Source organism: Dermacentor silvarum, chromosome 1 (genome assembly GCF_013339745.2).
Source record: "Dermacentor silvarum isolate Dsil-2018 chromosome 1, BIME_Dsil_1.4, whole genome shotgun sequence".
Lineage (NCBI taxonomy): Eukaryota > Metazoa > Arthropoda > Arachnida > Ixodida > Ixodidae > Dermacentor > Dermacentor silvarum.
The window spans coordinates 348377173-348399593 of record NC_051154.1 but is presented as its reverse complement, the minus strand read 5'-3'; the positions used below and the strand labels follow the sequence as shown (position 1 = coordinate 348399593).

General features: G+C 44.6%; 1 long non-coding RNA gene across 1 annotated transcript; it reads left to right on the top strand.

Annotated features, from left to right (window-relative positions):
* The first annotated feature begins 658 nt into the window (after nt 1–658).
* Nucleotides 659–12569, top strand: LOC119453756 (uncharacterized). The gene is made up of 3 exons (XR_005192425.2): nt 659–756; nt 824–916; nt 12269–12569. It is a non-coding gene; the product is annotated as an uncharacterized LOC119453756 (long non-coding RNA).
* The last annotated feature ends 9852 nt before the right edge of the window (nt 12570–22421 follow it).

Sequence of the window (22421 nt, the reverse complement as noted above, 5' to 3'; positions counted from 1 at the left end):
TTAAGTTGCCGCAACCGACAAGGCGAGGGCAAAAGGCTTTTTTTGTTTACCATCCGGCGTGCGCAAACGCTTGCTGCACACTTGATATTTGCGCCGTCTTGCATCGTCGCGTTGCTACTTCCAAAACGGCATTATTAAGACCAGTTACTGACTGACGAAGCAAAATCGCGCCTCAAAAACGTCTCCGCAGGGCGCGATCGAAGTTTTCCTCGGATTTCCTCTGGTAGCGCGTTAGCTGTCGTCTGCCACGGCAGGCCCGACGCAGGCGGCGCCACTGTCGATATCGCGCCTCGATCGCGCTGGTCGCGCCGAGCGCGATAGTGGAACGGAGGAGGAGGGAAGTGGATGGCGCTACTTTTATGAATATAGGGGATTTGGCGCTGAGCCGTGCTCCCTTAAGGGCTGCAGAAGATAGCGCCAACCTTTCCCTTTCCCTCAAGAACCACTTATCAGGGGCTTTAGCTTGCTCTAGGAGAAGCGTATCGCCACAGCGCGGCTGTACCCGGTTTGGGTCGAAACCTGATATCACGTGGGGTCAGCGAGGTACTCCCTGCCCCTAGATAGGCGTGAAAGTAGCTAGGGAATGATTCCTTGGCCATGCCTGCCATGTCCCCAGTCCCTGTGTGCCTAGAAGCATCCGCTGACCCAACACAAGCATGCACGTTGCGCGGGAGCGGCCGCATTCAAGACGCTGCCGCCAAGAATTCGCGGGAGAACGTCGTCGACCGCCAACCCACGAAGGACTGCGACCTCAAGGTACGTCTGCCGAAACTGCAGCTTGTGACATAAAGCGGCGATGCATTTTCATTTTTTTTTAATTTAGGCCTTGCTCCTTCAGCTGTAGCGCGACGTGAGCCCTGCCATTTCACTTTCAAGATACGTAAGCTGCTTCGACCCTGAAAATGCCGACGCAATGGTGAGTTGGAAAAACCATCGCTTATTTACGTCGCCAATTCGCGTGCATGCGACCCATACCTTTTTTTGCGGCATGCGATTGAAGTAGAGACTGCGATCGTGACTTCGTGGCCCTCGCATTGTTATCTTCTGCAACACCCAATCGTCGCGAGCTAACATGTTTTTCAAATTTGTCAGTGCTAGCGCATCTCTTGATGTGAGCGCAAGTTGGTGTCTTTAATGACACGTAAACAATGCGAAAGTGTATACGCCGCTGATGTATGCACGCTGCATTGAATGATTTACTGTTTATCTTGGTCATTGATTTCATTAAAAAAAAGCTGCAGATATGTCCTTTGTAAAATCTGAATTACTTTTAATACGATCTTACGAGCACTTGAAAGCGTCTTACGTGCACTTGAAATAAGGAAAAATACTGGCCGATTAGTTTTCATATTCTACTACACCTGCCCGCTTCACAGCGGCTGACGAGCCAGAAATGTATGCAGCAACAGTTTACATTAAATGTAATATGTTACCAGACGACAGTAAATAATCTTGCATCCAAATTGATCATGAACAGCAGCTGCTACAGGGGCGCAGATATTTGTACCAAATAACCATGTTCTCATAGCTGACAAGCGAGAGGGAAATTTTTTTTTCGTAGGAATGAAAAGCAGAGGTGAGCCTGAACTAGTATGTTCTTGCCCGCTACTCTGCTAAGGGGAAGGTGGAAAGGGGAAAAAGTGTTTAAAGGTGTTGAGGAAAAAGGATCATATGTGCACAATAATCACATAACGCAGTGGTCTCTCTAAACCTCAAGTATAGTCCTGTGTTCTGCAAATAGTCTAGAACAGCACTCTTAGCTATTTCTTGCTGCAATGCTGTCACGGTAAGCACCAAGAATTTCAGCTTCTGATAATCTTTGCCTTTGTTGCTTGCGAGCACAGAGGGCACCATCTGCTGCTCTTGCAACTAGTAACAAATGTCGCAAAAATGTGCTGCAGAATCGCAGGCATGTGGTAGTATTTACAGTTCAGGGATAAGGTTTTTGTAGCGATTCCTTTTCCAGTACTAATGGCTTTTTGCATTCGTGAGTGGTCAGAGTGACAGCGTGTTGCTCAGGGCTGCGATTTTGTAGCAATGCCTTATGACTTATTCTATAATAGTCTTATCATCCACCGCTCACGGCCGGCTGATCCCGTTGATAACGTGAGCGGAACGTCGCTCTGACCACTGACAAAGCGCGAAAAGGCATTATTACCGGAAAGGCATCGCTACAAAATACCGGCCCTGACCACACATGAACGCGAAAAGGCAGTGCTATAGAATTGTGGCTCACTCTGTCAGTATAACCAATAAGATGTGCATAGCATTGAGTGAAGGCAACATGAAGACGAATTCAATAACGCATGCTTGCTTGTCTCTACTTGATCTTAAATGGGAAGTGAACAACTTCTCATAATTTCTTCATTATTTTTTTTAAACAAGTTGAATAATGTGCCCTAGTTTATCGCACAATTAATCCAACATATTTCAGATGCAAGATCTTGTAGTGTTGGGGCTGTGGAAAACAAAACAACGCAGGAAAATCTCAGCGCATTTTTATTTAAGCAATGTTTTGACACCTTAAATGGCGTGGCCATCTTGTTCATTGCTTTATATTCGTTACCTCTGGTGCAACGTGAGTTCACTTGGAATTAGCATGGACGTAGCATATATATTTTAAATTGTGCCTGGTGCATGACACTGTGAAAAACCTTGAATGTGAACCCGCTACAAACAACAACATACTGGCACCTAGCAAGAACACCCAACCGTCTACCTTCCCACACATTTTCCTGAAACAGTTTGCACATGTTATTCAAAATTGCCACACAATTCCAATCATTAGTGTTTCAGGATATATGACACATTTCATTTGTGTCAGCAACGACACTAGTGGAAAACATGACAGTCAAATCTGTCTGTAGTAAAGAATCCGTGTTGCTGATATCTTCACAATAACTGAGATCTAGGGGGGTATTCTGTAAGAGTCCACCTGGACTGTCCACTTCAGGTGTCGCCATTGGCTCCAGCTTCACGAGCGTGAAGGAGACTGGCTGGCACCTTCGCGCTCGTGAAGCTGGCGCTAATGGCGACAGCCGAAGTGGACAGTCCTTACAAAATACCCCCCCCCCCCCCCTGGGCCAGTATAATATAGATTATTCCTTCCGTTCGATTCTATACCACTCTTACCATCCGCTGTTCACCGCCAGAAACTCGCCAGTTCTACTGGGTATAGATGTCCCCTGGCCCAGTGCTCGGCACCTTCTACGAGTTCTCATCTTGCAAGGGGCCCTCTAGGGATTAAGGAAAATGGGTCTGGGCTGCTTCCATGGCAGCAGTTTCCTGTGTGGCATCCTAATGCAGCTGTTAGGTGGGGATGCCCTTGGATTGGAAAGAAACACCCCTTTCCAAGTATCCTGTAATGGCTGAGCACTTGACCGGAAGCACAGTTATACCTATTTTACCGGTGGGTACCAGGCGACAGCGCTACTCAGCCTCCCACAGCAGTGGAAAATGCTCGTCTGGGTCACCATTGTTGTGGTGAGACAAGGGGCACCTTTCAAATCTCTATAGCGCCCCTTTCGACATGAAAACTCCTACAAACAACTGAGCGCCTGGCCGGAGGACATCTCTACCCAATAAAAATCTGATAGGTTCCCAGTGGCACTGGGATTCTATCCAAGTACCTCCCCGCATACGAGGACGACGCTCGACCATTTCGCTACCGCTGCAATACTTGTGTCCTGCCAAACAGATCCGCTGAGCACCTTGCCCAGGAGTGCCTTACTCACACTGGGTGCAGCACCACATGCTGGCTTGTAGAACCACCATCCATGACCAGGTCGCTACAAATCCTGTACCCATTCACGTCAACTCATCCTCGGACCAAAGTCCTCCCAGCTAGCATGATGGCCCACCCTGCTACTGTCACCTTGTTGGTCTCGTTGTGGGCTATACCCATGTATATTGAGTAGGTGGGGGTATAACTCCCCGAATGTGTCCTGTGAAGGACACCTTTTTCAAGCGCTGTGGTGCCAAAGCCTCTTATCTGCGCATGTGGAGCATGTATCAAAAGCCATGTGCTTTGCTGTTATGCCATTGTGATGGTACATATCACATAAGATTATGCAGTAACATAAATGAGAGCTTTAGATTGTGCTAATCGAAGCATTCAGGAGTCCTTACCTTTTAGTATGTCTGTGGTTGCGTGCCCAAGCAAAAAAGCATTATAGCTTTGCATCCCCAAATGCAAGTCACACGCACTCGCAGCAAGTAGTCAAGGTGGTTTTAGCATTTTTTAATATATAAAGCTAACCATAGAATTGCAAATAAAAAGACAACTGTTTCATGAAAATAGTTTATTTACATGCAGTTAAGTTGGCTGATACAATCAGCCTTGCATGCATTGAACGTCACCCAAGTTGGAGCCCGGGGGCCACATGCCCCCGCAGGGGCGTCTGCGTCAGCAGGCGTTTGGTGTGTTGCGACACCACGGACCCGAGCACATGGGGGTTGGCCCCTCCCGCGTGCCCTGCAAATGTCACGAATGTGCAGCGCATTGTTATGAGACGGGACAATAAAGAAATTAGCACGAAACACCTGATTCTTACCTTTGAATTGAGCGTTTTGCCACAAAGCATTGAAACAGGCTACACAAAGACATCCGTAAGACCATACATACCAAATCCTAGGCGATGCTACCAATGCCAAAGATTTGGCCATGGCTCGCAGAACTGCCGTGGTCGACTCACCTGTGGTATGTGTGGAATACAAGGTCATGCCTCAGACAATTGTGAGGCCACACCTCACTGCGTTAATTGCGATGGTGACCATCCAGCATACTCCCGCTCCTGTCCAAGCTGTAAAAAAGAAAAAAAAGTTCTAACACTGAAAGTCCGTGAAAACATATCGTTCAGGGAAGCACGCAAAAGGTGCTCACCATTCCACACTACCACTTATGCTGATGCGGCGCGTCAAGGGGCAGCGTCGCAGCGGCTACTGCCACCTGCACAGCCCGCGCGCAGCGAGCTGTCGCTTGTGGCTCTTGCCCCCAGGGTGGAAGCAGCTAAGCCTGCTCCACCCAACCAGCAAACAGGCCCGGTCACCCTAGGGTTGCCGGCGCCACAACAGTCCTCGGTGGCAGCCTGCGCTACGCGTAGCGAACCCGCAGGCCCACCAGCAGCTCCCACGGTGGGTGCAGTCAAGGCTGCCTCACCCTCACTGGCCCCTGCTGGCGCTAGCAACAGCCGGCGCAGCTCAGGCCCAAAGGCAGCCCCATCGACCTCAGGGCTGGTGGGCGCGAATGTCTCGTCCTTCGCGGCGAGACTTTCTCGCGAAACTTCTCGCTCGCAAGAGCGCGTGCCCGGCGCCTCACAAGAGGCAATGGACACCACACCCATCCCGACGGCGCACCAAGCGCCAAAGGAGCGGCGAGGTTCCCTCGACCACTTCAGAAAGGACAAATCCCGCGTTACAGGGCCTGGAAAGGGCTCTGTAATCTAAGGCAACACTTCCGTTTTTTTAGTACACACAGCACCTATTTAATTTCAGTATGGATACACAAATCATACAATGGAATGTCAGAGGCATTTTTAGGAACCTCGATGATGTGCAAGAACTTCTCCACGAACACAATCCAAAAGTGCTGTGTGTACAGGAAACTCACTTAAAATCGACACATACAAACTTTCTCCGACAGTATGTTACGTTTCGTAAAGATCGTGATGATGCTCTCGCATCATCAGGCGGTGTTGCCATCGTAATCCACAAAAGCATAGCATGTCAACGTTTGCGGCTACAAACGCCCCTCGAAGCAGTGGCAGTTCGACTTGTTCTCTTAAACAGACTCATCACCATTTGCTCGCTTTACATACCCCCACATTACCAACTACACAAACATGAATTTCAGTCATTTATAGACGAATTGCCAGAACCTTATCTTGTTCTTGGCGATTTCAATGCGCACAGCGGTCTGTGGGGTGACTCTCGCATTGATGCACGAGGCCGTCCAATTGAGGACTTTCTTTTCTCATCCGGTGCATGTCTGCTAAATAAAAAAGAAGCCACATATTATTGTCTCGCAAATAAAACCTTTTCCTCCATAGATCTGAGCATAGCTTCTCCATCCATACTACCTGAACTTGAATGGGAAGTTATAAAAAACCCTTATGGGAGCGACCATTTCCCAATACTGCTGAAAACACCAAGACAATACGAATCTCCACCACACGCCCCCCAGTGGAAGGTCGATGCAGCGGACTGGAAGAAATTCCAAACACTTACCAGTACGCTCTTGTGGGCTGACATTTCATCGCTCGGAATTAACGGTGCCGTCGAATATTTTACTAATTTCATAATGGATGCAGCTCTTAAGTGTATTCCCCAAACAAGTGGACTTTCTAGCAAACGCCGTGTTCCGTGGTGGAATGAACAATGCCGGAACGCACGTAGGCAGCAGAACAAAGCATGGAGGCAGCTTCGCGATTCTCCTACTGCTGAAAACCTCGTCAATATCAAGAAAATCAAATCCCAAGGTAGGAGAACGCGCAGACAAGCCAGGAGAGACAGCTGGCAAACATTCTTATCAAGCATCAATTCATACACGGATGAGGCCAAGGTTTGGAACAGGGTCAATAGAGTAAGAGGACGACAAACACATCCGCCTCCCCTGGTACATACGCAGGGAGATAGCCTGGAGGACCAAGCGAACCATCTGGGTGCACATTTTGAACATGTGTCCAGTTCATCACACTATTCTCCAGCATTTACAAAATACAAAGCAGCAATAGAAAAACTAAAACTAGACCGAAAGAGCACTGGGAACGAGCCATATAACCTACCTTTCTCCCTAGCAGAGCTGCAAGCATCACTCACCTGTTGCAACCAATCTACCCCAGGCTCTGACCGCATACTCTACGAAATGTTGAAAAACCTGTCCTCTGAAATAAAGAAAACCCTTCTCTGCCTGTACAACTCTATATGGACCTCCGGCAAGATCCCCTCTGCCTGGAAAGAGGCCATAGTAATCCCTATCCTGAAGCAGGGCAAGGATCCATCGTCCGTATCGAGTTATCGGCCCATAGCTCTAACAAGCTGCCTCTGCAAAGTCTTTGAGAAGATGATAAACCACCGTCTGATACATTTCCTAGAATCAAACAAGCTGCTTGACCCATACCAGTGTGGATTCCGCGACGGCCGATCCACCACTGACCATCTGATACGCCTAGAGGCTCAGATTCGTGAGGCTTTTGTCCACAAGCAATTCGTCCTGTCTGTTTTCCTTGATATGGAAAAAGCATACGACACCACGTGGCGATTCGGAATACTAAGAGACCTCGCACACTTTGGAATACGTGGCATTATGCTGAATATCATTGAAAGTTATCTGTCCAACCGCAGATTCCGTGTTCGTGTGGGTAATGCCCTATCAAGACCATATGTGCAGGAAACTGGAGTACCACAGGGTGGTGTGCTTAGTTGCACCCTTTTTATCATAAAAATGAACTCGCTGCGTCTGTACATCCCACGCAACATATTTTATTCAGTATATGTCGACGATGTACAGATAGGCTTCACGTCATGTAATCTTGCAATCTGTGAGCGGCAGGTTCAGCTTGGACTGAACAAACTAAGTGGGCAGACGAGAATGGTTTTCGGCTTAACCCACAAAAGTCCACATGCGTCCTCTTATCCAGAAAGAGAGGTCTGCACCCTGATCCCAACATCGAGGTACAGGGTGAGGATCTACCTGTAAAAACTGAACACAAATTCCTAGGCCTAATTCTGGACGCGAAGTTAGCGTTTATCCCACATCTAAAGTATTTAAGAAACAAGTGCCTGAAGACAATGAGCATCTTGAAAGTGTTGTCTCGCACTACGTGGGGTAGTGACACAAGATGTCTATTGAATCTATATAAGAGTCTCATTCGATCACGTATAGACTACGGTTCCATTATATATCACTCCGCGACGCCGAGCGCCTTGAAGATGTTAGACCCTGTTAGAACAATACGCACCCTGCCTACACAACTATAAACGATCTGTCCAGTGCCCAAACCTTTCTGAACCGCCCTTCCGTGAGAAAGCCCTACGCACTGCGAGTAAGAAGTCTTGCCGAAGAAATGGATGTGTCGCTCCATGAGCACGATGTCATGCCCCCTCCTGTAGAGCTGCCGCCATGGCAGTGGCAGCTGATTGACTGTGATCTGTCCTTCATTGAGGTCACAAAGCATGCGCCGGTCGCACATATCCGTATGCACTTCCTCGAATTGCAGCACACATACTCTTGTCCAGAATATTTTACTGACGCTTCAAAGTCACACGCTGGCGTGTCTTACGCGGCGGTCGGTCCGTCCTTTTCTGCTGCGGGAGTTTTACACCCAAACACAACCATCTTTACAGCGGAGGCCTACGCCATCCTGGTGGCGGTTAAACACATCAAACAGCTAGACATACGCAAGGCAGTCCATTACACTGACTCTATGAGCGTGTTGAAATGTTTAAACACTTCAAGTAGGCACATAAACCCCGTAATTATAACTCTTTATTCCACCATTTGCACCGCGTATGCATCCAGGCAGCAAATTGTGCTCTGCTGGGTCCCAGGGCACCGCGAGATCGAAGGGAATGAGTTGGCCGACAAGCTAGCCACATCAGTTCATACAGACGCTGCCACTTCACCCATAGCCGTCCCTGTAATGGACCTAAAAGCCTTTATTAAGAAATAGGTCAGGGCCTACTGGCAACGTCTGTGGGACAGAGAAACGGGCAACAAATTACACACTATCAAGCCTCATCTCGCTCATTGGCCACCAGAATCAAAGACACGCCGCACACAGGTTACACTTTGCAGACTCAGGATAGGGCACACATACAGTACACACGCATACTTATTGTCCGGTGGCGATCCCCCTGTCTGTGATGAATGTGGCGAGCCACTCAGTGTACTTCATGTCCTTTTGCAGTGCCCTGAACTGGAGCCTCAGAGGAAAAGACATTTTCCATTACCATCACGGCAAAATCTCCCATTACATCCTTGTATGTTTTTGGGCAACGAACCTATTTTTAAATACAAATCCATCATCGCGTTTTTAAAAGATATACAGAACTTTCTTGATATATACCCAGGTGACTTGTAGCACGGCCTCTCTGGAGAGGCTGCTGCTGCGGTATTTTATTAAAGAAAGCACGTGTCTCGTAGTCTTTGGCCACAAAGGCCTTCGGTAGGCGTCGTGCCACTCTATGTGTTTAGTTTTAGCACCATGACCACTTCTCATCTATTCACCACTCACAGGTCATTCCACACGTCACTGCCATAATTATATTCTATATATGTTTTACGCTTCTATACCGCGATTTGTTCTTAGGCCCCTTTACAGTCACATCGCGTCCTTTCATCGGAGCTCACTGATCATGGCAAACATATCTTTCATTGTCTTGGCGCTCTTTGGCCACATTTGGCCCTTGCGCCACGAAACACCAAATATCATCATCATCATCATCATGGGGGCTACATGCATGACACTCGCGCAGGTTTATTCATTCACAGCCGACGTCATTTGGATTCTTAGAACAGCGACCGAGACCACTGGGGATAGCGCACTTCCACTGCGGTGCCCAAGATATACGGACATTTAACGGAGAAGCGTACGTAACGAGAAGCGAAGCAGCCGCCTCACCGCGCACATATCACTCAGCGGCATATAGGCGCGTTCTTGGGGGCTAACATAAACACAGGCACTGCCTAGTGTGGCGGCATTCCCTTTGCGGTGTGGGAGACAGTTTACACCGTCGAGCACACGTATGTAACGAGAAACCTGACGGCAGTGTCGTGCTCGAGTATGATTCTGCTGCATGTCCAGGGTTAGTGGCTTGAGGGGTGATTTATGTGTTCATGGGGCTTGCCATTGCACCGGGGAAACTGCACTGAGGCGTGTGAAATTCGAACGAGAGGGCCATGTGGCGTTTGTTTAAGTGATGTTGGTCTGCATGTTCCATAAACCGGACTGGAAAATGGGGCCGGGTACAGCGTGTATTGTTGATGATCCTGCCTTCCTCGAAAAGAACTGATTGGTAGAATGTGAGCGAGGAGACTTAAAACAAGGGTACCACCCCAATTCACAAGGGTATTTAAAAAAGTGTGTAGAGATGAAGACTGAAGGAGCGAGCCGATAATCAGCCGCCGCTCCTCGATGTATGCTACTTTGTCCTACAATAAACCGATGCATTCCTAAGTTGGCCTCCCTGAGTGCAAAGTGTCACCGGACAACTATGAGGACTCTGAAGAATCGTCTGCCTGGAAGACCTGGAGGAGAAGAAACTTAACTCATGCTAAAGATCTTTGACAGGAAGCAAACAATGTATACATGCATAGGTGGCAATTAAAGCTGAGCCAAACCAATCCCAAAGGCTAGAAATTTTGCCGTCTGGCACAGGATGTTTGCTGTGGAAGTGCACTGTGATCCAATTTATTATGACCAGCATTTTGTCGCCTTCATTTCTTGGAAGATGATGTCAACATGCATTGTAAAATGCTGTCATCAGATTGAAAAATTGGATCGTGTCAGCCTGTTCAGCGCCGATTGTTTTATGAAAGCATGTCTTGGCTTGCTTCGTCTCAGTTTGCAATGTTTCAGCAATATTTCTTTTAAGTCGGCCACCCCAAAGAACCAAGCATATGTTAGGTCCTGCAGGTGCGCAGTGCCGCTTGCGTCCTTTAATCTAAAACTCTCTTACTTTTACAGCAAGAACATAAGCGCATTCCTGAGTGTTGCCACCATGGAGTAATCGGCTTACATGTATTAATTTTGCGTCATTTTTGGTGCTTAGCAGGGTCATAGGGCTGTGGGACCAGATTTAGTCCAGATGCAAGCAAAACAATGCAACTTAGAACAGAAAGCTGAGCAAGCTGCTAAGGGTTCGTGCATTGTTTGAAAGGTTAGGCATAGAAAATATCTCTTGTGGCCATTTCTGATATGCCTAAACCTTCAAACAACGTAAAGGCTGCTCGGATATTAAGCGTTTTCTGAGAGTCCGTAAACTTTTTTGGTCGATAGTACTTTAGCCATAGTCTTAGTACTATGACTGCAAAAGATGCCTGTAAAACTGCAACTTTCATGAGTAAATTTTGTGATGGACTAGGTTTTCATGCAGTTAATCTTAGAAGCCTGCCATTGTGTTTGCTATCTACATGTGTGCCGCCACCATTCTTATTGAACACAAGCTATAGCAGGAAAGTGTATAACCGGGCTAGTTGGTATAGGTTCATCGTTGTTTGAAAGCGCAAACACACAATGAAGAACTTGCACTCATTGTCTCGTTCAGACTGTTCTTTTCAGTTTTGTGTTTGCGTTTCCAAACAACCATGAAGCTATAGGAGCTCTGAAGTAATGGAAACTTTTTTCATATTTTTTTTAAAGCAAAAGGATTGTCTTGTAGCAAGCATGCTTCGGTCAATAAGGCATGTGCCATATGTGTCGAATTCGGCTCCACCTTGAAATTGTTCATTTCCACTACTAGCTCAATTATCTGCTGATAATGAACTGTAACTTTGGGTCGATAGAAACCACCCATTGAAATTGAATATGCCTTGAGCTTGGGAAGTAATCCACTAGACGAAATATAATTGTGACCCCCTTATGGTGGCTCCATGGATGTGGTGTTCTGCTGCTAAACAAGAGGTCGTGGAGATTGCAGAGTTCTTACGGGCGGCCTACAACACGAAAATGCAGTAAAGTGGAGCCTTGTTTGCATACTGCGGTTCCAAATTGAAGACTACGCAGTGACACGCACAAGCTAGAAGTGATACTAGCGTAGATTTTATGTAAACAATGTGCTACATCTGTGCAACGCGATCCGACACGCTTGCACGAGACAAATAGGCATAGTCAAGTGACCGATGGTTGACATACTCGCTAAAAAGGGTCGAGAACAAAACTTGAATTTGTAAATATCCACTGCGTTCTGTGCAGGTTGATACGGGAAATTCATTGTGTTGTCAGTGTTCTAAAGTTCCCTGGTTTTATCGGGCATGCGCGTGCACACCTTGGAAAATGCTGACAGAACTCCGCTACTTCGTCTTTAGCTTACCTTCTCTTACTCTGGAAGGGTTGCAGCAACACACGACAGTGTATGAGACCATTTATTTGGTGCACACTTGCAACAGTATGCACATTCTTGTCCTCGCTACGGAGTGCACCAAGAAGACGTGCTGCCCGGTCACTGCCATTCGTGTGTACACGAATGGCAGTGACCTAGCTTGTCGGAATGCACACAGCATGAGCTGCAAGTTATATGGCTTTAACCACCTTTTTTTTCACCCACTTAGGTGCATCTGAACAGCCAATGGATACCATGCCCACTCTTTAACGACCAGTGCTTTTAATGAAACCGCACAGCGGAATAAAGTCAACCACGTGAGGCACCTCAGACAGCATATGCAGTGGGTTGTGATGGATTTAATGATTTCATCAGCATTTTCACTGGGTACAAGGCTGTGAATCTCTTGTATGATGCATGTGTGGAAAAGAAACCCAACATCTGGTGCACATGCTTGCTTGAAACAGTCGGGCATATCCCATTAGTTGAGTGCCCCCGTGTCGGCATTTGCTGATGTGATCCCAGCTATCTTAACCCATTAAATTCTGATGAATTTATGGCAGCCACCCTTTGGAAAAATAGCACATGACAATTATTTCCAGGTAATTAGTTCTTCCATACAGAAAAAATACCATTAGCAGTACTCGTGGGCGATAATCTGTCACTTTCCAATGGTGGCGAGCATAAATCCCACTAGCTGTACTATAGGGATGGTCGATTAAATTTTTTAATTGATTAACGATTAATAATTCGTCGGTTTAGCGTAAAATCGATTAATCGCTTTTGATGCGGGGGTTTTCGTCGATTGATCTACTTTTTTTTTTCGGGTGATTTAAAAAGGCTGAAATACAGTTATCTACTCACGTAAGTACCTATTTTAACGTTTGAAAGGTGGAACCAGGATAAGAAATACAAGCGTACGAACTTTGATAAAGAACAATGTTTAATTTGTTAGAGGTCAACTATAATTGCCACTAGTGACTAATGAAGAATAAGCAATATACAGGGTGTTCGTATTGACACGTGTACTTGTTAAATTTCCCCGGTGATCGCTTTTCACCGGCTAACAAATGTTAAACGACCGGTGTACTTAGATTTAGGTGCACGTTAAAGAACCCCAGTTCCACATTTCCAGAGTCCCCCACTACGGCGTGCCTCATAATCAGATGGTGGTTTTGGCACGTACAACCCCATCATTTAATTTTTAATCAACTGTTAAACGTTATCGCTCGGTGCAGGAAGCACCTGCATGTATCGGAAGTTTCTCGAATGTTATCGATGCTTCTATCCGTTGTCTTCTGTCACGGACGCTTGTGGAATCTGATCGTATAATTGACGCGAACTGTCTAGTGCTTTCTGGAAGACACGCGGGCACCACGGATTACTCTAGAACCTTCGATGACTCATGTATAAAAGCCGACGGGTTTCGTCGCTGATCAGATTTCAACGATCGCGGACTGTGTTCGCCGCTATCGTCGTGCTTCGAGTGCAACTTGCTTTTGTGGGCACAGGTTCGCCCAATAAAAAATCCGTTTCGTCATTCACAGTTTTGCGACTGTGTTCTTCACCGTCACTACTACGTGACAATATTTAAGTTTTACGAAATTTTTAAAAATCGCCTGTGACAGGTAGCATAATTCTTATCGTTGAGCTGGGTTATTCGAAGAGGCGGACATGAAATCGACATATTCAACCAATTAACAAAAATTGCAAATCAACTTTTTTGTTAATTACTTTACGACACATATTGCAATTTACGAATTGTAGCCGGTGAGCTTGCAAGATGCATCTACTTGAAATGAATTTCCAGGATGACACTAGTTTGGGATATTATTTCTCAAAGTTTGGGGCGAAATACATGGGCGTTCCAGTTACTTTTGGGCTTCAATGCCTTTTGGTAAAAAAGTAAGTGGAACAACAGTGCATTTTTAGGGTGAGTATGATGGTGCATATCTCCAAACTGGTGTCATTCTAGAAATTCATTCCAAGGGGATACGCCTGACAAGCTCACCGGCTACAATTTGTAAATTGCTACATGTGTCGTAGAGTAATTAACTAAAGTTAATTAGTGATTTTTGCTAATTAGTTGAATATGTGTTTCGATTTTTCGTGCTAATGTCCGCCTCATCGAATAACCCAGCTCAATGATAAGAACTATGCTACCTGCCACAGGCGATTTCTAAAAATTCCGTAAAATTTAAAAATGAACACCCTGTATGTTAAAAATGGCACTTACTGAGGAGGGTGGGCGTGGAGGAAGGAAAAATTAGAAGAGAGCATCGTAGCACGACTGACATCAAGAAGTAACGGCGCAACACGTGATCGCCACATTGGAGTGCGCGGTAGGTTTAATGCGGCTGGGTGCAGGGCAGCAGCGCAGCTGAACGGGTGCGCACCGATTTGAAACTACTGCGAACCAAACATTAACGGCCAATACGTTCTCTCTCAGGGTCAGATGCTGACCCTATACTGCGAGGTAAAAAAGCGAAGGAAATGGCTTGACGGTGAGTTCGCTTTCCAAGACTTGCTGCCTCACGTAATGCTCTCTCCGGCCCCAGGCAGCCTGTGTGACGTGGGCGTAAAGCGGGGAAGTGCTTGGCCAGCTCGACAGGACTCGGGAATACAGTCGCTCTCGGTCTTCGCAGCCGCACTGTAGTTGCTCGTATACTCGCATTCTATAGTACGATTTCACAATTTTCACGCCACTTTACTCACTGTCTGGAAAACGATTAATCGTTTTGCGGCGTACTTTTAGTCGATTAATCGTACATCGATATTACCATCCCTACTGTAGTAACACCAGTTTTGAAATTAGCAAGCAACTTTCGTGCAGCTCGACTTCATGTGTACTGTTTCGTGCAATGTCATTGTTCAGAATAAAAGCATTTGACCACTGCAAACTGTCATTTTTTTCTTCTAGATGTGCATATGAACACATTCTTGATATAAAAAAACATGCAGGGCTGTATTACAGCACAGAAAAAGTTTGGACAATTCAAGCTCATTAATTAAGAATGCAAGTTTGAAAATTCTAAGGAATCAAATCATTGTTTTCAGTGCACTGAAGTAGACAAAGTGCACTTCAGCCACCAAATGCAATTGACAAGGTTGAGAACATTTATGAGTTATGACGGCACTGCAGTTAACTTTGTGTTGGCAAGCAAGTGAATTTCGGGATCTGCAAAAAATGGAATGTGCCTTGCACCTGTACAGGTCATTTCATGCAACAATCAAAAAAGGCGTTGCATACATATTTGGAAAACAGGCTTCTCAGAATAGCTTTTTGCACAGCACTTAGTTAATAGAATTTGTTATGCAATGCTTTCTTTAATATTTGTTTCAGGACATAAGTTGTACTTAAAAAATTTTGAAAGCTGTTCAGAAACACCGAATGCAAGCTAAGAATGTGTTCACATACAACCACTTCAGGGGGGGGGGGGGGCAACCTTTTTCTGGTCACTCAAGACCTCAAAGACTGCTGCCAGGGAGGAGTGTGGCTGTTGCAGTAAGTGAAAAGTGCAAAAAAAACGAACACAACACAAGCGCTTTATACCTGTTCAAGCATGAACTAACGCCAAGTACTCAAATTGCCATATTAACGAGGAATGTTGAAATCTTGTGCATCAGGCATTGTTAATTTTTTACAAGATGCCTCAATCACACTGGTTTTATGATGTTTTTTTATTTTTCACCACAAATGCCCACACTGCTATCAGCCACTCCTATTCCTTGAGCGGACAGCAGACACATTACTGAAAGTCAACGATTCTGACTCGAGAGCTTGGGCTCAATTTTTACCAATGTGCCTAATTTTAGAAACCGATTGATGGAATTGCTACACTAAATAAATGCCACAAACATATTCAAAATGGAATGCTTATTGGAGAGCATACACAAAAAATATGTAGTGCAGGAGAAATTTGGTCTCACTGCTCTGCCAGAATTTAGTTTTTTTTTCAAGTGGTAATGACGTAAAAAAAAGAAGTGAACGTGACTTCTGTAGCTGGTGGGACTACAATTACACCTAACTACCATCTGGGATTAAAATTAATCATGCAGGGGGGCCTCAGTGAGGTACATCTCAAAACGAGGTATTGCACTGTAGTCGAGAGTTTGGCGGGATAGTCTGGTCAGGTACGATCATTGTTAAAAACGGACGAAGTCATTAACCATGGCCGAAACAAAAACAAAATAGTCTTTCGGTATCCACAGGAATCCCTTGTTCATAAAGGAATGTCTGCTGAGAAGGTTCTTGATGGTTCTTAAGTAGTATTGAGCGCATGATGCAAAGTTCGGAAGTACATGTGGTTTAAATTGTTAGATGATCTATTGATTGTTTTACTTGTTTGAATTATTAGTAATTCGAGATGGAGCCTCATTGTCCATTTCTTCTCTGTGGCCACGATGCGGGCGTTGTACTAGTTTATCTTCTGACTTGTCTTCTCGGCATGCTCTCCGAGGGCATTTGTAACTGTGTGGCCTTTGGCGACATTTTTGTGCTGCTTGAGATGCCGCCAGAAATATCTGCTAACAAGGGATCCATATGGATCCCGAAACATCATTTTTATTTTGGCCAAGGTCAGTGACATAAGCAATTTTTAACAAAGTAGTACACCAAGTGCCATTCCAAAGTCTTTGCACGAGTTTTGGGGCGTTTTTTCTATTGCTCTCATTGTCCAACCTTTATGAGCACGAGCACACGAAGAAGTGCTTTGTAGGCGTCTGGCACTAAAGTGTCCGAGGGAAGAGACTGGCGATGAAGCATGCAACAAGATTGTCAGAATGTCTTTCCCTTTTGGCAGGCCTCTCTAGTCAAAGTTACCAGAAATCAATGCTTTCACAACATCCATGAGGAAATTCAAATGCGAGTGATTTGCATACCTGCCCCTTTGTACAAAATAAATGCGCTGAAAATGGCCTTGTAGAGGCAAACATAGCAGATTGTTTATATCAACTTGCATCTATTGTCTGAATTATCTTCTTTATAGGAGGATTCGGCGATAAAATTCAGAAGATCAGCAATATCGCTGTCACTTTCGAACTAAGTTAACTTCAGGGTAAGAAACTTCAGTAATTGCCCACTTTCTTCACGGCAAGTTCCAGTCACATGTGGCACCTGACAATGAAAACAGCAATTATTTATTATCAACTCTAAAAAGACTTCTGCAATAATTTCTATTTCTTGTAGAACCATCTGCGACGAAAAAAATAGAATCAGAGGCATGGACATGCCTAGATTGCAAGATAAATTAGCCCTTTTTACTGCAGACAAGCTAGGCTCCTCTATGGTAGCAGGTGTGCAAAGGGTGTGGACGAGTTCTGCTTGTATACCGGAAATAAACTGTGCCTACTCCTCTGGGATTTGGAGCGCTGTCACCTGTCTGCCAAGTAAAGCAAGCCGACCTAAAAACGGTGTAATAATAAAGGAGACTGCATAGTCAAAGATGGTGACTTCGTGGGCCGATCATAACATTAGAGCACGCAGGTCAGCAGAATAAGTGGACACACAAATTTTTTCAGAAAGCAAAGCACACTCATCAGCGCTCTCGTTCCTACTCACACCCACTCACTTGCATTCGTACTGTCTTCCACTAACACTTCCTGGCACCCATTCACGTGTGTGAATGCGAAAATTTATTCACCTTCACTTGCATTTGTAAGACAACTAGCACTCACCCTTGCCCATATACTCACGGGTGCTCACTCGCAAACGTCTACTAGCTAGCTGACCATTATACTTCTACTCCCACTTGTTGGCACTTACATATACTCACGCCTGTCATCACTCACTCTCACAAGTGTGAAATGAGTGAGTGTACTTATGAACATGTCAACCTATACCAGAGCATGCTGTTCCCTTGCAGGAGTTCAAATGTGATTTATAACACGGTCTGATCATCATAATGCTATTGCATTACAGCTGTACAAGTGTAGTATGTGGACCTAGCTTCCTTCTCCAGGTTTGGTGCTTAATCCCTTGCACAACTGTGGTACAGAGAAGGCAAGCACAAAGAACAGCTGTGACGTCAACATATGGGAGTTTATTCTTGTAGGTCAGCGGGACTCTAAGACATTTACCAAATCTTGGTTGGAAGGTGGAGTCGATTGTGTCTATGCAAAGAGTTTTCGAAATGTTAAAATTCAAAAGTTACATTTCATACTTCTTAGTACATACACTCATGCTTGCAATTCTATTTGCACTGTGACACCAACAACCTCTCGTTATTTAGTGAGTTGGAAGCAGTTGCGGGTATGGATGTGCTGAAATGTGAAGCAGTGACTTTAATTTCAATCAATAAATAAAGAAAGCTTAATTCATAATCGTGTATTGCTTGAACACATTCTTGCCATTAGCACAGCGTATACTTAACATAACATAGTATCTACAATGCAACATTACATGACACAACACATTTAGCATAAGCGCAAGCTTCTACATCAAAGCTTCATATCCAGTGATTCTCACAGTGCACTGGAGCCTTCCAGAATGCTCTCAAATAGAATGGAGCCCGAGAAGCTTATGTGATGCAGAGGTAGCTTTAGTGTAATGTGCACTTACCAGGTTCTACTGTGCAAGTGTATGAACAGCTGAATACAGTTAACGAGTCAGCATTACAAAGAATATTATTTTGCATACGGAATCTGGTCGTGGTGGTAATTTTTAGTGAAAAGTGTGGTGACAATTGTGTGCGTTGGTTTGAAGAGGATAGCAGTAGGGCAAAGCTGCGAGATTGTAAGCACGCCGCAGCCTTGAGTCTGGCCTGGTGGAAGAACGACGTGTTCAATAAAATTTCGGCATTCGAATGGTAGGACTTGGATAAGGCCAAGATGGAAGTACTTCACGGAATAAAATGAAATACCTAAACTGAAAAGCAAGTCTCTTCGCGTACGTTTGGCAATTTATTCGCTGCAGATCTACGGCCTCCTAATGTCGATTACATCCGTGACCGCAATATCGTCGACTTGTTAGTTTTCCATGCACCTGCCAGTATCATAAGTAGCAACAGAATACAGACATTTAGCACATAAGTTTACAAACGAAGTAGGCCCACCATTGATCCAAGTGCTTACGCGAGTGTGGAAACTCCGCGAAGGCCATTCAACAGACAAAACGGTAGGAGGGTTAAGCGTCAGTTGACGACAGGTATTCTCAGGTGTTCATTTCGCATGAGCAAACTCATGGACAGTGCATAGTCGTATTTTTAACAGCAGCAGAAGCGTAGTACTCGTCAGATGTCCACGGGAATCAATTGCCTCGAATGCACACATCGACAAGCAGTCGTTTTCTTGACCACACTTAATCGTATCCGCAGATTTCGCGAAGCAATCTCGCTTCATTCAACAAGTTTAGAACACGAATTTTGCAGGTTGCTCGGAGCATGTCTTACCTGACCAAGTCATAGAATAAGAAATCAGACGCAGTGGACAAGCGTTGGCGGTCAAAGCAATATTCATACAAAAATCAGTATCGGAATAAGCCGCTGCACTTGCATACGTGTTAAAACACGTTCAGAAGTTTAGAGAATACATAAAAACACTGAAAAGAAACCTCACTTTACACTTCAGTCTGACTTTGCGTTGCCGCCATTACCGTGTTTTGCTCGCGACTAGTGTCCATGGCGATGCGGCCGCCGCTTCGTGCTCAGAAGTATGATAAACAAGTAAAATGATGCGCAGTTTTACACATAAAGTAGATTAAGTACTTTTTTCCCCAATATAATAATACTGAAGGTATTGTAGATGTTATGCACACTATGTAATTTTCAGTGCAGATCATAACTTCAAGGGACAGTACTTGCTTGTAGTGCTTAATCAAGCACTAATTAACGGTTTAATTATTTGCCACAACGCACATAATACAATCACACAATTTGTGTCAATCGGTACTTCAGACCAACACCAGTTATATACTGAAATCCCCAGCACTATGAAATACAAACAAAATCAGTGAGAAATCTCGCATATTATTTTCCCCAAAATCTGTAGGCAATGCTGGACAAAACTGATGAATGCCAGCATATCCCGGTTTGGGGAATGAATGTGCCATACCTACCGGCTTCGCTACCTGAAGAACTGACACACTTTCAATCATGTACCACAATGATTCTGCATTCAAGGCCTTCATCAAATGAATCAATGCAGGAGAAAGCAGGGACAAGCCTTAGCTGCTTGAAAGTCATGAATGACATCAACATTATGTTTCTCTTGTGTCAAGCTGTTCGTGAAGTGCAAGACATTAATTCTGCCCCTTTGAAAGGAAAGAGCCCACTTCGCAACAGCTTTATTAACAATGTCATAGAACAGACAGGCAATGACAATTTCAAAGCAGAACTGTAATCAATAAAGAGCTACCTAGAGTCCTTTTGTCTAACAAACTCAGAAGTATTGCCATATAGAAGTTTGGTTGCTTCCACTAATGTGGTTAATCTAACGAATAGAGCCACCAAGAATTAAAAGAGCATAGACATGTCGGACCTATAGTCAAGACAGCCAAGCTACGAATTGTCGAATTTGACTGCAGTTTTTATGAGTGGCATCCCTCTTAGGATCTCTATGTGGAGTCTCTACGCAACAAGCAGCGACTTAACATTGGCAATTCCAGCCACGGGAAACGGTTTATAGAGTTTAAGTCACCATCCCCCACCCCTCTCTCTCACAAGTGTGTAGGAAAACTCACCATCAGTGGCTTCACAGACTGAAAAGAAATTCCAGTCTGCCAATTACTCATTTACTTCACTGAAACTTTACTTTAGTAAACAGTAAAGGTATACTCGGACATTGCAGAAAAATAGTTATGAACATACCACAATTCATGCGTTTAGCTATGCACATACTCGCCCAACGCACTGCCCTGCAAAACTGAGTTGTCTGTCTCCGTCTTCTTTTATCTGTGTGTGCACGCCCCACTTTCTTCTAATAACATGAAAATATTTGCGTGCTTTGCATATATATATATATATATATATATATATATATAAACGATGCACAACTTTGAGAGCACTGCACAGGACAAAAAATCGTTATACAAACTGCCTTGCGGCAATGTTATTTGTACAAGGTCAAAGTAACTAGCAGATAGGAAAATGCTGACACTTATGCAATTGGAACTTCTTCGCACTGCGAGAGTAGCCCAACTGATGCCACTGGAAGGAACTTGCAGGTGTCTATGACACATGGTTTCTGTTGGATTTATCACCAGTTTTTCAGTGGAATAATTCAAGCCAAGAAAAAATGAAGACCTTTTTTAAACAGAGTGAAGAAAATTCGAGTTTAAGCTATCCTGATCACATTAGTTGCGCAAGGGAACCAAACCCATGTGACATGATTAACTGAGGTACAGCAGGAAAATGTTTTTAAGAAGGGCTTCTCTATTGAGAAAGAGCTCATTGGCTGTATTAAAATAAGTAATTTTGTCCTCATCATTTGTGCTGCATGTAAGCATGAAGAACTTAAGCCATTTACGATGTTTACTCAACAAAATTCAGTGGGGAGCACAACAGCTTAAGAGGACCAGAGGTCGGATTCTGCATGTGATGAATAAGTCCTGACCTCTCTTGTTCCCCTCGTGTAAGCAGTTTGTAAAAGAGCTTTAACATCACTGAATTGGCTTTCCATTTTATGCACTACTAGATACTTGAGTATCAGCAGTCCTTTCTGCATGGTAGCCACAAACAGCAAAATAGTTTTTGATTGTGAGGGTGTAAGCATGCACAATTAAAGAGTGTATGGTGACTATGTAGTGATATTAGTTAACGAATATTGCAAAATGCCTCTCAAATTTTGAAGCAAATGATGTTGAGATCACCCTCATGAGATCTTGTCCATATAAGGGCAACGTCTGTGTTACAAGCTCTGTGTAACCATTACTGGTTGACAATCTTTTGTACTGTGACACCCTGTTTACCTATTACTGCACTATATTGGACAAATTTTCCCCCGACTCCAATGTACACATCTATACTATTCTGCAGATATCTACCAAGATGGCTGTGTTATAAATGTGAGTCATCTCAAGACATGCTAACATTTGGATAAACAAAAACATGGTTGCACTGCTGCACGGGGAACTTCGGGTGCACAAACTTAGGCATGCCGTGTTCGGATTTTATCAGCGGGAAATATTTAGCACTCACAATTTTGTTCATTCAATGCAACAACATTCGAGGATTTAAATAAACACGAGTACAAAGTTTATTTCGGTTGCTACACAGTCTGCAACACCGCAGCGGTAATTCACTCAAGAGAAGCTGCAAACGTTAACAGCGCCCCCACACATTTATTCACATTACAGACGATTTTAAACACCTCGTATACAGTCATCCGCGAAGCCTCGGCTCAACGGTTTTGTGCATTCTCATAGAATATCTGAAAAAACAGGAAAG